This window comes from Ceratotherium simum, chromosome 19 (assembly GCF_057802395.1).
Source record: "Ceratotherium simum simum isolate JZ-2026a chromosome 19, ASM5780239v1, whole genome shotgun sequence".
Taxonomy (NCBI): Eukaryota; Metazoa; Chordata; class Mammalia; order Perissodactyla; family Rhinocerotidae; genus Ceratotherium; species Ceratotherium simum.
Window position 1 is genome coordinate 21,518,148 of NC_141918.1, and position 17,058 is coordinate 21,535,205.

Below are 17,058 nucleotides of genomic sequence, written 5' to 3' on the forward strand. Positions count from 1 at the left end.
TTTTTGTTGGTGAGATGCATGAGTTCTTTATATATTTTGGAGATTAAGCCCTTATCAGATGTATGGTTTGCAAATATTTCTCCCAATTGTTAGGTTGTCTTTTCGTTTTGTTGATGGTTTCCTTTGCTGTGCAGAAGCTTTTTAGTTTGATGTAGTCCCATTTGTTTATTTTTTCTATTGTTTCTCTTGTCTGGTCAGACATGGTGTTTGAAAAGATGTTGCTAAGACCGATGTCAAAGAGCGTACTGCCTATGTTTTCTTCTAGAAGTTTCATAGTTTCAGGTCTTACATTCAAGTCTTTAATCCATTTTGAGTTAATTTTTGTGTATAGTGTAAGGTAAGGGTCTACTTTCATTTTTTTGCGTGTGGCTATCCAGTTTTCCCAACACCATTTGTTGAAGAGACTTTCTTTTCCCCATTGTATATTCTTGGCTCCTTTGTCAAAGATTAGCTGTCCATAGATGTGTGGGTTGATTCTGGGCTTTCGATTCTATTCCATTGATCTGTGTGTCTGTTTTTGTGCCAGTACCATGCTGTTTTGGTTACTATAGCTTTGTAGTATATTTTGAAATCAGGGAGTGTGATACCTCCAGCTTTGTTCTTTTTTCTCAGGATTCCTTTACCTATTTGGGGTCTTTTGTTGTTCTGTATAAATTTTAGGATTCTTTGTTCTATTTCTGTGAAAAATGTTGTTGGAACTTTGATAGGGATTGCTTTGAATCTATAGATGGATGTAGGAAGCATGGACATCTTAACTATGTTAATTCTTCCAATCCAAGAGCACGGAATATCTTTCCATTTCTTTGTGTCTTCTTCAATTTCTTTCAGAAATGTTTTATAGTTTTCCGTGTGCAGCTCTTTTACCTCTTTGGTTAAGTTTATTCCTATGTATTTTATTCTTTTTGTTGCAATTGTAAATGGGATGGTATTCTTAATTTCTCTTTCTGCTACTTCGTTGTTAGTGTACAGAAATGCAACTGATTCTTGTATGTTGATTTTGTATCCTGCAACTTTACCATATTCGTTTATTACTTCTAAAAGTTTTCTGGTGGATTCTTTAGGGTTTTCTATATATAAAATCATGTCATCTGCAAATAGTGACAGTTTCACTTCTTCCTTTCCAATTTGGATCCCTTTTATTTCTTTTTCTTGCCTGATTGCTCTGGCTAGGACTTCCAGTACTATGTTAAATAGGAGTGGTGACAGTGGGCCTCCTTGTCTGGTTCCTGTTCTTAGAGGGATAGCTTTCAGTTTTTCACCATTGAGGATGATATTAGCTGTGGGTTTCTCATATATGGTCTTTATTATGTTGAGGTACTTTCCTTCTATACCCATTTTATTCAGAGTTTTTATCATAAATGGATGCTGTATCTTGTCAAATGCTTTCTCTGCATCTATTGAGATGATCATGTGATGTTTATTCTTCATTTTATTAATGTGGTGTATCACATTGATTGATTTGTGAATGTTAAACCATCCCTGCATACCTGGAATAAATCCCACTTGATCATGGTGTGCAATCTTTTTAACGTATTGTTGTATGTGATTTGCTAGTATTTTGTTGAGGATTTTTGCATCGATGTTCATCAGTGATATTGGCCTGTAATTTTCTTTTTTTGTGTTGTCCTTGCGTGGTTTTGGTATCAGGGTAATGTCGGCTTCATAGAATGAGTTAGGGAGCTTCCCCCCCTCCTCAATTTTTTGGAAGAGTTTGAGAAGGATAGGTATTAAGTCTTCTTTGAATGTTTGGTAGAATTCACCAGGGAAGCCGTCTGGTCCTGGACTTTTATTTTTGGGGAGGTTTTTGATTACTGTTTTGATCTCCTTACTGGGATTGGTCTATTCAAATTCTCTACTTCTTCTTGTTCCAGTTTTGGAAGGTTGTATGATTCTAAGAATTTATCCATTTCTTCCAGATTGTCGAATTGGTTGGCATATAGCTTTTCATAGTATTCTCTTATAATCTTTTGTATTTCTGATGTGTCTGTTGTAACCTCTCCTCTTTCATTTCTGATTATACTTATTTGTGGCTTCTCTCTTTTTTTCTTGGTGAGTCTAGCTAAAGGTTTGTCAATTTTGTTTATCTTTTCAAAGAACCAGCTCTTGGTGTTATTAATTTTTTCTATTGTTTTTTTGGTCTCTATTTCATTTATTTCTGCTCTGATTTTTATTATTTCCCTTCTTCTACTGATTTTGGGCTTTGTTTGTTCCTCTTTTTCCAGTTCCTTTAGGTGCATTGTTAGATTGTTTATTTGAGATTTTTCTTGTTTGTTGAGATAGGCCTGTATTGCTATAAACTTCCCTCTTAGAACCGCTTTTGCTGTATCACATACATTCTGGCATGTAGTATTTTCATTTTCATTTGTCTCCAGGTATTTTTTGATTTCTTATTTGATATCTTCGTTAACCCAGTCGTTGTTCAGTAGCATTTTGTTTAATCTCCACATATTTGTGGTTTTTCTGATTTTCTTCCTATAGTTGATTTCTAGTTTCATACCGTTGTGGTCAGACAACATGGTTGGTATTATTTCAATCTTCTTAAATTTATGGAGTCTTGTTTTGTGGCCTAAGATGTGATCAATCCTGGAGAATGTTCCATGTGCATTTGAAAAGGACGTGTATTCTTGGGTTTTTGGATAGAATGCTCTGTATATATCTACTAGGTCCATCTGTTCTAGTGTGTCGTATAAGGCCAATGTTTCCTTATTGATCTTCTGTTTGGATGATCTATCCGTTGCTGTAAGTGGAGTGTTCAAGTCCCCTACTATTATTGTGTTATTGTCTATTTCTTTTTTTATGTCTGTTAATAATTGCTTTATATATTTAGGTGCACCTACGTTGGGTGTGTAGATATTTACAAGTGTTATATCCTCTTGTTGGATTGTTCCCTTGATCATTATGTAATGCCCTTCTTTGTCTCTTTTTACAGTTTTTGTCTTACAGTCTATTTTGTCTGATATGAGTACTGCTACCCCAGCTTTCTTTTCATTGCCATTTGCATGGAGTATCTTTTTCCATCCCTTCACTTTCAGTTTGTGAGTGTCTTTAGGTCTGAAGTGTGTCTCTTGTATGCAGCATATGTATGGGTCTTGTTTTTTTATCCAGTCACCCACCCTATGCCTTTTAATTGGAGCATTTAGTCCATTGACATTTAAAGTAGCTATTGATAAGTATGTACTTACTGCCAGTTTTTAACTTTTTTTTTTTTCTTAGTGTTTTAGTAGTCCTTCTCTGTTCCTTTCTTCTTCTATACAGAATTGATGGTTACTTTAGTTAGACCTCTGTCTGAAAGGTGTACTCTTTAACTCCCCTCCTCCCTCCTTTATGTTTTTGATATCATATCTAACCTCTTTTTTGTGCTTTTGTATCCATTACCCTCTTATCATGGAAATAGATAATGTTTCCTATTTGTGGTCTTCTCTTTTCCCCTTAAATCAGTCCCTTTAACATTTCTTGTAGCACTGGTTTCTTGGTGACAAACTCCTTTAATTTTTGCTTGTCTGGGAAATTTTTGATCTCTCCTTCCATTTTGAATGATAACCTTGCTGGGTAGAGTATTTTTGGCTGTAAGTTTTTTCCTTTTAGCACTTTAAATATATCGTGCCATTCTCTTCTAGCCTGTAAGGTTTCTGCTGAGAAGTCAGCTGATAGCCTTATGGGGTTTCCTTTGTATGTAACTTGACATTCTCTTGCGGCTTTTAGGATTCTCTCTTTAATTCTGGACATTTTGATTATGATGTGTCTTGGTGTGGGCCTCTTTGGGTTTATCTTGTTTGGGGCTCTCTGTGCTTCCTGTACCTGGATGTCTGTTTCCTTCCTTAGGTTAGGGAAGTTTTCATCTATTATTTCTTGAAATAGATTCTCTGCCCCCTTGTCTTGCTCTACTCCTTCCGGGACACCTATAACACGGATGTTAGTGCGCTTGATGTTGTCCCAGAGGTCCCTTAGACTGTCCTCACTCTTTGTAATTCTTTTCTCTTTTACCTGTTCAGCTTGGGTAATTTCTTCTAGTCTTTCGTGCAGCTCACAGATCCGTTCTTCTGTATCCTCTACTCTGCTTTTGAGTCCCTCTAATGAATTTTTCATTTCTAGTATTGTATTCTTCATTTCTGCTTGGTTCTTTTTTATATCTTCCAGTTCTTTGTTGACATTCTCACTGAGTTCATCTATTCTTCTCTCCAGATCAGTGAGCATCCTTAACACTCTTAGTTTGAACCTCTGTCGGGTAGGTTGTTCATTTCTGTTTCACTTAGTTCCTTTTCTGGGGTTTTGTCCTGTTCCCTTACTTGGAATGTATTCTTTTGCCTCCTCATTTTGCCTCTTTCCCTGTGCTTGTGTCTATGTATTAGGTAGGTCAGCTACATCTCCTGTTCTTTGATAGGTGAACTTATGTAAGTGATGCCTTAGGAGGCTTCCAGTGTGCTTCTCTCAGTTCTCAATGTTCCAGGGGTGACCCCTATGTGGGCTACGTGTGTTCTTCTGTTGTGGCCTGTTTGCTCTCCCTGTAGGCACCCAGGGAGGCTGAGTTATGCTCCTGGCCAGCTGTTGTGATGCTCAGTTGCTTGTAGTTGTTGTGGGCCCTTCAGTCTCTTTATGAGGTGTGGGGAGCCCCAGCACAGTTGGCTGCAAGTTCTAATACCACATTTGTGTTGCAGTCTTTCTTTTAAGTGAGTAGACCCCCAGCGTGGCAGGTTCTTAGGCTCAGAGCCTTACAATTGCTGTAAGCCTCTAGCCTATTAGGTCTCTTGTCAGCTCTCTGAGGATTGCAGCTGGGTGGGGCTGGCCTCAGGCACAGGAGCACCCAATTGTTTCAGGCTTTGGAAGGTGGGCCAAACCCCCTATGTGGGTCTTTGAGAAGCACAAGTCTTCTGCAGCTGACAAGCCCTGCTGCCCACAGGTCCACACACACAGTCAACACAGTCCTGCCCCATGTGTGTGCCCCGACCTCCCCAAGCGCACCCAGTCTCTCCACGGCGGGATCCCCACACACTCTGCCATGGCCCCACACTCTCCACTCACTCCTTGTGGACACCCTGCCCTGCTAAAGTCGGCTCAGTTGCCAGGCTGCAGAGAATCCAGTCACCAATCTATGCAGGCCCACAAGTTACCTGAGGGCTTGTTGTTGGGTGGGGCCAGTCTCTAGGGTGGGCTGCCTGCCCTGGCTGAGCTGGAATAAATCGGTGCTCTAGCGGGTGGGGCAGACCCTGGGCTAGCAGGCCTCAGGGAGAACTCCAATGACATCTGTGTCAGCACGCCCACACCAGGCCACAACAATGGCCGCAGCCAATGTCCCAGTCCCTGGAGAGGTCTCACCCCTCACCGAGATGCACTCAGGGCCTATTAGGTGAGTCTCTTGTCACCACAACACTGTGCACCTTTCTTTCTGATGATTTTAGGTTGCTGTCTGAAATGGGTGATTTTGCGCATGGGCCCTTTAAAAGCCGGTTTTAGTTTCTGTGTGAACCGGGTTTTCTGGGGGTACTCCCCAATGTTTTAGTAGCAGGCGCAGTCAGATATTATGCCACTTATCTCGATTGTGCTGGGTCCACAAAATGCCCACAGTGGGGGCACTCCTGGCTCAGGGCCCCTCGCCTCCAGGGAGGCTGCGTACCTGTGAGCTGCTCCCAGCTGCCGTGAAGCTGGTGGCTTGTGAAGGCGGCGGTTTTCCTATCTAGAAGGGAGTTTCTTCCTCTTCTACTTCAGTTAGGATTGTCCGTTGTTGCAGGAGTTCCTCTTATCCAGTTTTCAGTTCTGTCTCATGGGTAATTTTTCCACAAGTAGTTGTAAATTGGCTGTGTCCACGGGATGAGGTGAGTTCCGAGTCTGCCTACGCCGCCATCTTGACTTCTCCGGCTTAATGACCAAGAGCACATTTTTATATTCAGATCCCAACTCCCTAGTCGCGTGTCCCTGGGTAATTTGTACGATTTCCTATATAGCAATTTTCTTATCTTTAGAATAGGGCTAATAATGTTACTTGCTTTGTAAGAACCTTATAAAGAACTTAACGTATATTCAGATTTTAGAAAGTACTTGGCACATAAAAATCTCATTATTTATTGTTATTTTTATCCTTAGAAACATCAGGAATATAGACATGTCCTAAAAATTTCAAATAGGCAAGGGGACTTATGGAAAAGGGCACAACATAGAGAGAATGGTAATACTCGTAATAAACCTTCCATATTTAGATCTTGAGGGGGGAAATTTATCATTATTTAAGTATAGTCTTAGAATTTCTCTTTTTCCTTTATTATTTTGCATACTTTTCTCTTTAAAATGTTGGTCCCCCTGACTGGAATTGCCTTCTTTCTCTTCTCTGCCTAGAAAACTCCTTTGAGGTATATTCTTTTAAAAACTACTCAGTAATCTCTTACCACATAGCTCAAATGACCCCTAGAAGACAGAACAATGTAGGAAATGAATAAACATTTTGGAATTAGACAGATTTTTAGTATCAGCTCGGCACTCACAAAATATGGACAGGTTATTTAACATGTCCAGCCTTATCTTCATCTAAAAATGAGGGCAAAGACTGTCCATGTAAAAGTAAGGTGGTGAAGATTAAATAAAATGGCATTTGTTGAATGCTTATTCAGAGTCTGGAACATATTAGGTACCCAATAACAGTGAATTCTCTTCTCTTTTCTCATGTGCTTTTGCTATGAATTCTTCTTGAACACTGCTAGGAAGATCACATCTGTCCCTCTAGTCTGTCATCCAAAGTCCTCATCGTACTCCATTAATATGTCTTTCTCTACCATTGTGTTTACTTTTCCTTGACGGCAGAGACCTACATGTCTTATATCTATATGTGCACCTACCATAGCGCCCAGGATCCTGTAGATTGTCTAAATGTTTGTTTAGAGTAAGAATTAAAAATATCATTAACTTTATTTTATTTGAATATATAATTTTCACTTACTAATTAAAACACTCAGAGTAGATGAAAAGCCATTTAAATCTGGGGCCGGCCCCGAGGCTTAGCGGTTAAGTGCACGTGCTCTGCTACTCATGACCCGGGTTTGGATCCCAGGCCTGCACCAATGCACCGCTTGTCTGGCCATGGGGAGGCGGCGTCCCACATACAGCAACTAGAAGGATGTGCAGCTATGACATACAACTATCTACTGGGGCCTTGGGGAGAAAAAGGAAAAAAAAGGAGGAGGATTGGCAATAGATGTTAGTTCAGGGCTGGTCTTCCTCAGCAAAAAGGGGAGGATTGGCATGGTTGTTAGCACAGGGCTGATCTTCCTCACACACACACACAAAAAAGCCATTTAAATCAAATGCAATATTGTAGGTGAAAACAAATGTAAGGATTTTTCTTTTGTCTTATTCTGACATTTTTTTGAGGTAATGAAAACATCCCCATGACCAGAACTCCTCAGGAATGATTCCTCTTGACTGCAGTAAGTACCTACTTTTGAGGAACAGAAAGCTGATGAGCCGCAGTCTTCCCTGCTGCTAAATTCATCTAACAAGGCGCTCCTGATGTGTTCTGAGTTTAAGGCCAATGGGAACTCTATAGATTGGTTTGCTGCTCTCTTTCCTGAAAAAGAGAGGACTTTGAGCTGTGCATGTTTATGTTGGTAAATAAATTCTGGTGTGAAATGGGAATCCAAGATCAAGCCTAAAGCATCATAAACAGTAATAAAGTGAATTTGTAGGCATATTGCCTTTAGTGCTTCTAGGACAAGGTCTGCATAGCTAAGGTAAGGCTGAAAAATCAGCACTTATCTGCACTTCTGGACCTTGTAACTAGGACCTGAAATGACTTCTCCTGTGTTTTGAACAAGATAGTTGAGAGACATTAGGTCCTTTGAATGGATTAATCTCTTTGAATATGTTACATAATTGGGAATTGAAATAATGCTATCAAAAATGCTAAAAACAGATTGGGGCAAACCTCACCAAATACTGATGACAACCAAAATGGTGTGTTTATTTGTATGTAGAAGTAGCTGTGCAAAAAAGGGTTAGACTTGCTCGTGAGGAAGCTGGACAAATGCTCCCAGCTGAGAGAAAACAGCAGGAGGACTCAACTCCAATCACTACATTCTATGTCAAGGAAAGTGGTATGCAAATGGAAAGGACAGAAGTGACACAAAGGAAGGAAATCAAACTTAAGACTGGGACAAGGATGCAAGAGCACATCCAGCTGCAACGTGTGAATTAACACCCCTAAACCAGATAGACACATTTCATCCTAGGATACTGAAAGCACATGAAGACAGGATCACAGAAACATCATCATTACTCTATTAGGACTCATGATAAGTCAGAAAGTTGAATGACCCAGTTAGGCAAGTGTTAGGAAGAGGATAAGGTGAATTGTAGAAACTACAGCTTGCAAAGTTTGATGATCGTATTTGGCAGAATTTTATATTCTTTACCTTTAATCAGATGTTTACTAATCTCAGGAAAAAGAAAGCAGGATTAATTAGAAACTATTATGGGTATATTAAAAACATTTTATTGGTAGATCAAAATAATTCTGTTAGCATGGGATATCGTTTCTTCAGCGAAGTGTGTGGAGAGTTTTTTCCATAATGTGCTAATGGACAAATTATCATGTTGAAGAGAAAGGCCATGAATTTGTAGCCAGCATCACGATACATTATGACATTTAGAAATAAATATTTGTTAAGACCAAGGGATCTGAAATCAGATAGACCTGGGTTTGAATCCTGTATCTGACACCCAATACCTGTGTGACCTTGAGGAATGTACTTAAAGTTACTAAGTCTAGAAAATGGAGATACAAAAGTAGCAACCTCCTAGAGTTTTTCAGAAGATTAATGTGGCTGGCACGTAGTAAGAGCGCAATACATGTTAGCTTAGAGGGGTCATGTGGTAAAGACACACAAAGACTACTATGAAGGCCCAGAGGAGGGCAGCTAATCCCTAGGTGGAGTAGGAGTCAGAGTTGGCCAGGGAAGAAGTATAAGGACAGCACTGGGAGAACGTGTGCACAGGCACAGGAGTAAGAGAGCTGATGCATTTCCTCAACTGCACATAGCAGTTATAGTTTTAGCTTGGAGCAAGGAAATAGCTGAGGAGACAAGGGGGTGGTGAAGGATAAGGCTGGGCACGGGGGCAGGGGTCAGCTCACAATGGGCCTTACATGTCATATTTAGGAGTTTAATAGTTATGCTAAGCATATGCTATGAGAGGAGGTATAGCGGACAACCTGAAACAATAGAGGTAGTTAAAATGTAAACTTGTTCGAAGCACCTATCCCAATGTTCTAGGTACTTGGAGATATTTCAGTAAATTTAACATTAAACGTTAAGTAACTAGTAGATAAAATGGAATAGCTATGCCAATTCTTTACCAAAATCAGCATATACTCAAAGAAGTACCGTATCAATATGCTCAGTAGATCAAGAGGTAATTATTTCTCAATAACTTTAAAAGAATCCTACTTTCGGTATTATCTTCAGTTTCATTTTTGTTATGAAATGTTACTTTTTCCAAACGTAAATGATGGCATTTGGTACAGTCTCTGCAAGAGGGTTTGCACATGACATGGTTCTGAACCTTATGCAGTGCACACTTATATGCTAGACTGAAAAGAGAATTAGACATTAGTGACTTTTAAGAAAGATCACTAATGCAAGACAAAACACAATCTTCTTGAGGGTTTTTTTTACTTCAAAGGGAGGCTTTGAATCCCAGTACCTTCTTTGAATCCCTTTAAGATGGCATCAAAATTTAAAGCCATTGGTTTCCATCTTGTAAGTCACTCTGAGTTCTTTAAACTTTGGGAATGAAAGCAAAGAAAGGAAGTGATATTAACCTTCTCATTTTTGAGATTTCCGTGTATTATGATATCTTTTTCTGAAAATATCTGAATGAATACATTATTTGAAGAAATTGTTCATGACCTCGATGATAGCATGAGTAGACTGTGGCTGAAATAGTAAAGCAAGAAAATGAGGGCCAGTTAAATGACCTCTATGCCTGTACTCAGTATCTGTTCTTTCCTCTTTGACTTGCGTAGCCTGTCTTCCTGAAGCTGGAACGTAATACAGTGGAAGGGATGTATTTGAATTTATTTTAATTCCAAAGTTTTATCTCCTGAATCAGTTTTTCAATAATGTAGTTCATGTACAAAGGATATAGTGGAGTCTTCATCTGCTCCTTCAACTAGGTAAAAGATTGTAACTGCTTACCTTGTGTTTACCATAGCAGTGCTTTTTATTTTCCTTACTACTGTTTATGTTTGAGGCTTTCGTCCTAAATTTGAGGGTTTTAAAGTCTAACTTTTATAAATTAAATAACTAAAAGACTCGGTTTGATTCTTTATTCTCTCAAGTTTTGACTTTCAATAAAATAGTACCCTTTCTGAGCTCTAAGTCTTCCCTTATAAAATAAGCCATGGATAGAGTCATAGGCTTGGAGTCTGAGAGCCCTGGTTCACACCTCTAAAAGTGTGAACTAAAAGGTAATTGTATCATCTGTAAAGATTTAAAGATTATTTTCAGGGTTAAATGGCCCGATTAATACATTTAATAACACAAAGTAAGTGCTCAATGAAAAGGTACAATAACGATAGTAACAGCTGCTCTTCTCACTTCCCAGGTTAATTACGCAGATTTGAGAGTTGTATAAAATATGTGAGGATGAAATGCCATGCACCATAAAAATATTCAAAGATAGAAGGTGCTAAATAAATATTTGATGATTGAATGGATAAAAATTGAATATACTAAAAATTGGACAGCCTTTGGCCTATTGCTCAGAATACGTTATAGAGTAATAATAATCGGCAAAGCATCAAAAATCTTAGTTTAGCATCTGACGTTGTATGACTCGAGGCAAAAGAATTACACCTTTTAAGACTCAGTTTCCTTCTCTATAAAATGATTATGATAGTACACTTCATGGAATTATTGTTTTGGGTACTGTGACATTAAATTATTATTCACCAGCCTTTTTGAGAAAGATGCTACCAACAGATGTGTTTGAACTGTTATTTTAAAATAGTAAAGTAAAATATTTTAAAAGACGTTAGTAGCATCTTTATATTAGGGATAGAAATTATTTATGAAGTTTTTTAAGTTTTATAAAGGTTTAGAATTGGACTAATCAGATCTTTCATTTTGTAATTAAAGCATTTTTGAGGAGAATACAGTTTGTTGTTGCCCATTCTGAAGTATTAGGAATTGTATGCAAATTACTTGCATTCTGAGAATTCTAGAGTAAACTAGAATCGTATGCACATATCAGCTTCATGCAGCAACTAGAGATGTTTCGGAATATACTATTTATTACAACACTGAGGATTTCATTCCACAATTAATAGGCCTAAGTATAATATAACCCATGTGACATTCTCAAGTATAAATTCACAAGACAGCCATACAACTGGTATGGGGATGGGGGAGTGGACTTATGGATGACTTGTCTGAGAGTTGACAAGTCGTGGAGTACATTACAGGACCTCATCCTTGGCACAACGACCTTTCACCTAACAGTTGCCACCTGTGATCCGGCTCACTGCTGCTCTCCAGTGGTCTATGCTGTTTCTCACTCAAATGATCATGGATTAGGTTGTTCTGAGGTATGAATTTCTATCAATAGGCTCGTATTACAATTGCAGCATGGAGTCCTATCTTGCGATCCAATACTGAACGTGAAACCATTGTAGTTCATCAAGGACTTTAGTTTGTCTCTGACTGTGCACACACTCGAAATAAAGGACAACAAATGCTTTACATCCCTGCAAGTTGTCCTTTGTTCTCCCTGGAAACAGTGGAAATCAATGAACAAAACACCTAATGAATATTTACTGAGTGCCAAGTTTGTGCCAGGCCTGTGCTAGGTATTTTTCATGGATTGTTTTGAAATGATTATATTATTCCATTTATGTTTGGATTATTCTTTTAAGGGCTCAGGTTGGTTGGCTATTTGAGCAGTTTTCATCAACTGGAGTTGTGCCTTTGGGTATTGGCAGACAGCCTTATTGTTTCACACTCTTGGTGTGTATACTGAATAGGTCAGCAATCCAGCTATTTGTTGAGTCTTCACTAGGTTTCCCTGGAAAACAGAGCTTGTGGACGAAATGCTCACTTCTTAACCCTTTAAGGGGGTGGGAAGGCCAGTATGAAATCCCAGAGCAGCATGAAGAGGGGGAGAAGGGGAGTGGGGCAGGAAAGGAGGAAAGCAGATATAATGTTCTGTATTACCAAGATGGGATAGCTCCCCGGATATCCATAGCCGGTTGCTTGGTCCTAGGATCCTCTCAGGGCAGGCTGCAGAGAACCACTGTACCTTTGGGAAGAGTCAGTGGGTGGTGTACAAAGAGAGTGGAATTTCTTTGCCAGATCCCTCTATTCTCCTGCACTCACTGGTCCAGGTTCAAAGAAGTAACTCAGCTGGTTAGCAGTCTGAGCTATTGTAGCTCAAGTCCCACTGTGGAGACACTCTGAGGAGCTGTGAATGTTTAATGCTCCCTCACTTCTGGTGCTGTTATCCAGTTCCTCCCAGCAATCGCTGGGGAAGTCTGGCCCCATACCTTGGGGCACTGTGCTTCACTTGAGACTGGGTGCCAGGCCACTAGAGGGTTTGCATCTTCCATTGGCTCTAGAGGGCACCATGGAAAGCCATGCCTGAGCCTGGTCCTTACCCTGGAGAAGCTGTGGGCTCTCAATTAACCAAGCCACCAAGTACCCGGAGGGAGAAGAGGCCAAAAAAATCTGAAGAAGTACATAAATTGGGTTGGATATGACTGGGCTTTTAATAGACCTAGTATAGAAGTAGGATTAAAATCAGAAATTGACATTTATTGAGGATCTACTGTATACCAGGCTTTATGTGAAGTTTTTTTTCCCCCCACATACACTGCCTAATAAGCATGCTAATTTTTATATATTAGTATGATTTAAATAAATACGTACCTATAAAGATTTTTTTAAGGCCAAATTGACACTGAAGATGTTTCCCCATCTCATATTTCCACAATCCTATTTAACTTCTCAAGCCTTTCAAATCCATCTAGATCTAATTATCTCTCTCCTGTTAATTGTTTGGGAATTAGATGTTGTATGATGCCTGGAGTCTTCCCAGTGACCCCATCCAGCTCTGGCAACCTGCAGCTAGTGCTGTTTATACATACTTATATTTCCTGACTTACACCTGCAACAACCGCATCGTAATTCCTAAAAATTACCTGCATCTGACCTTTCTCCTACTTCCCCCCTCCTCTGCCTAACCTTCTCCCTTCTCAGTGGACCAAGAGTCCTTCATGACCAAGACTGGTCTCTCTACCCATGTCCTAGCTTCCACCCTCCTTGCTCCATCTCTCCTGTTAACTATAGCCCTGCAGCCATCCCCTGTCTCTCCTGTAGCTTCACCTCTCCCTCTCTGCTGGATATTTTCTCTCAGGATAGGCTGTGGCAGACACCCTTAATTGTCTATCTCAGCTCTTCCTTTCCTCACAATCACTCTCTTGCTACTTCTTGCCAGCAAGCAGAGCCCACATTTTATCAGGGGCTCACCTTTTGCTGTCTTGTGTTCAGAAAAGGTGCTGCTCTAGTCCGTAGGCTCAAGGAGTAAGTCTTGTTATTTATGGTAGTCCTACCCACCCTGCTGATGATTGGTCTAGAGCTGAGCACAGTGATGCTATTTTGGTCAATGAGAATAAAGAAGGTTCCTGGGTGATAGTGGGAATAGTTTCCTCACCTCAAAAAGATGGAAAACCTCTCCACCCCCTGTTTTATTTTGCTTCTTCTTATTGTTGCTTGAGGGTTTAATGCTTGAAGCTGCGGTAACCATCTTGTAATGAGGGGACAAGGCTGAGGACAAAATCCAAAATGAGGAGGATGACAAAAGAGAAAGATGAAAAGACCTGTGTACTTGATGATATTATTTAACTACAGAATTAAAGTCTTGAATCTGCCCTACCCACCACTGTTGATAGGTGAGATAATTAGCTTTATTTTTTAATAGTCAGCTGTTTTTCATCTTCTTTTTCCTCTTATACCAAATGAGATTTGTGATCTGCCCCACATGTCTTCTGAAACTGTTCTCAGTAAGGTCACAATAACCATTCAATTGACAAAACAACTTAAAGTTTTTAATCCTTGTCTTGCTTGACCTCTCCATTTTATCATTGACCTCTCCCTACATGAAATGCAACCCTTTCTTAGATTCAATTAAGTAGCTCCCTCCTGCTTTACTTCCTATCTTTCTGGTCATTCTTCAGGGTCTTTTAAAATAGAAATATTTCAAAAAATCTAAAAATATAAAAAATAACATAGACACTTGTATTCTCACCAGCTAGATGTAACAAATGTTAACATCTAGTCATCCTTATTTATTTTGGATCTTTTTAGATTCAGTCTTCTTTTCCTTTATCTGTCCTTAAAGTTGCCTTCTCCAGAGTTCTTCTCCTACCTTTTTTTTCTTTTATTTTTTTTAAACGTATGCCTTCCTGGATGATTTTATTCACACTCGAGGTTTCAAAGAGATTTTTCCATCTGAGACTGCCTCCTTGAGTTCAAAACCCATAGATCTGGGGTATCTCCACGTCAATATCCCATGGGTATTTTAAAATCAGTATATATCTCAGTCTAGTGTGAGACGTCCACTGAAGTTCAGCAACACAACAGAAGCTACGTCTCAAGAGAGTGACCCTGAAGGGACCATGTTCTTCATTCAAAACTCCAGAGCCTTCACAGTGGCTCTCATTCTAAGGATACGTACCTAAGCTCTCTCCAGCATGGCTGTCTGCCTCAGACACTTGAAGCAGAGAAGTCATGGGGGTCTTACCCTGGAGCCTGGATCAATTAGAGCTCTTTCTCTTGCTTTTTTGTGTGTGTGTGTGAGGAGGACCAGCCCTGAGCTAACATCCAATGCCAGTCTTCCCTTTTTTTTTTTCTTCAGGAAAATTGGCCTTGGGCTAACATCCATGCCCATCTTCCTCTACTTTATATGGGATGCCGCCACAGCATGGCTTAGTAAGTGGTGCATCTGTGCATGCCCGGGATCTGAACCCACGAATCCCAGGCTGCTGCAGTGGAGTGCATGCACTTAACTGCTGCACTACCGGGCTGGTCCTCTTTATCTTGCTTTGAGTAAGCCTCTACTCAAAGTGAGTAGCTTTATGGTCAGAAAATAACCCCATCCTGGCTGTGAAAGACTGAGCGTATGGAGGTTTTAATTTATCAGAATCATCTTTTATCAGTCAGCTTTTCATGGAGTGAGTCCTCAAGCTTCTGAAGGAGACTGTAATAACAGCATACTATAGACCTCACTCGTGCATTCAATCGGTGTTTATTGAATACTTACCATATGCTATTATGCACGTGGGTAATGGGAATATGGTGGTTATCTCTATAAAGTTGAGAGTCTGTTGAGCAAGACTAATTAATAAAATCATCACCCAAATTTAAATTTAAAAATATACCCAAATAAGGCTGTGAATAATAGATCCTATGAATATGTAAAGCAGGTGACCTGACAAAATTTGAGGATGGTCATGGAAGAATTGAGTGTGGCCTAAGAACTTGATCATAAATTGGAGTTAACCAGGAAAAAGTGTATGTGTTGGGGGAGAGTGGAGGCATGTTCCCAAAGGAAACAGTGTTTGCAAAGGCCCTGTGACAAAAGAGTTTCTAATAGCTCTGTATTCTTTCTTTCACTTTGAATTCTCAAAGTAAATATCTAAGAAATTTATGTCTTGTGAGTACTCTGGAAAAAAAAAAAAGGTGCTGTGCTCAAATAAGTTTGAATACACTTACATGTTAACGTTCTCCCTCCTTTTGGGAATTCACAAGGCGTTTTAGTCTACTAAAGATTGAAAAATTTTGGAGTAAAGAAACTTGTTTAGCTTTGTTTAATCAAACATGTCCCAAACTTATTTTACCACAAAACCCTTTTTTTCCCTGCGTTAACACTCATTCACCTGGAGTGAAACTAGTGTTCTTAAAAAATAAACAACCGTCTGGGCTACAATATTCCAAGGATCAGTGGTTGCCTGGCTTTTCAATGTGGGACATCATAGGCCAGTGCTGTGTCTGAGTAAGTTCAGAGAACTGGGAAAGTTGTTCAAGCTGCAGCTGTCTGCCCTAGCTGATGCGTGAAACTAGAGGTCTCTGGTGAGAACCTCATTAACCAGTCATTTCAGCACAAGCTGCTCCTGGATCTCTTGCTCCTGGGGCACACTGGCAAAGTCTATTCTCTTCCGCTTCAGTCAGAAATCTCTAGTCTACATCCAGGATCAGCAACTTTATTTTGAAAGAATCAGATAGTAAATATTTTAGACTTCTGGGCCGTGGGATGCTATTACAACTACTCAATTCTGCTGTTGTAGTTCGAAAGCAGTCATGGACAACAGGTGAATGAGTGAGCATAGCTACGTTCCAATAAAAATGTATTCACAAAAGCAGGCAAGCCACCAGTAGGCCATAGTTTGCCCACTCTAAATGCAGACCCTTCCTGAAAGTCACTCTGGGTGAAATTTCTTTACTTTCTAATGCCATTTTGCATCTCAATCACACCTTCCTTATGGATTACACATCATAATGTGACAAATAGTCATTTTTTTTCCCTGAAGGATGGTGAATACTATGTGAAGGATTTCACAGGGCCTTGGTGGAGCAGCCTACTCTCAGCTGAATTTTCTCAGATAGCTCCAAGACTTTTTTTTTTGCGTGTATCTGTGAGAGGTGCAACTTTGTGGAGATAAGATTTGGTTGGATATAAAAGTTGTTTTAAAGTTAGTTCACTACATGGTTTCAAGAACAGGTCACAGCATGCTGACTACAAGCCACAATCACATAATAGCCTACATTTTCTTCAATTTCTAGCTATGGAATCTAGAACCAGAGTTGTTGGCCCCTGTCTCAAGAGAGGTCACTCAAAGCCAAAAAAGTCCCTCCAAAATAGGTAAATGTATACATACAGACATGTGTAAAATAATCTCCCTATTTGTACATCCTTAACCCCTCGAAACAACTCTTATGCAGCAATTACCAAGCACCTTACCTGCAATATGCGTGTGGATAATAGGGAAAAAACTTTTAATTACCTGCCTTTTCACAGCTAATC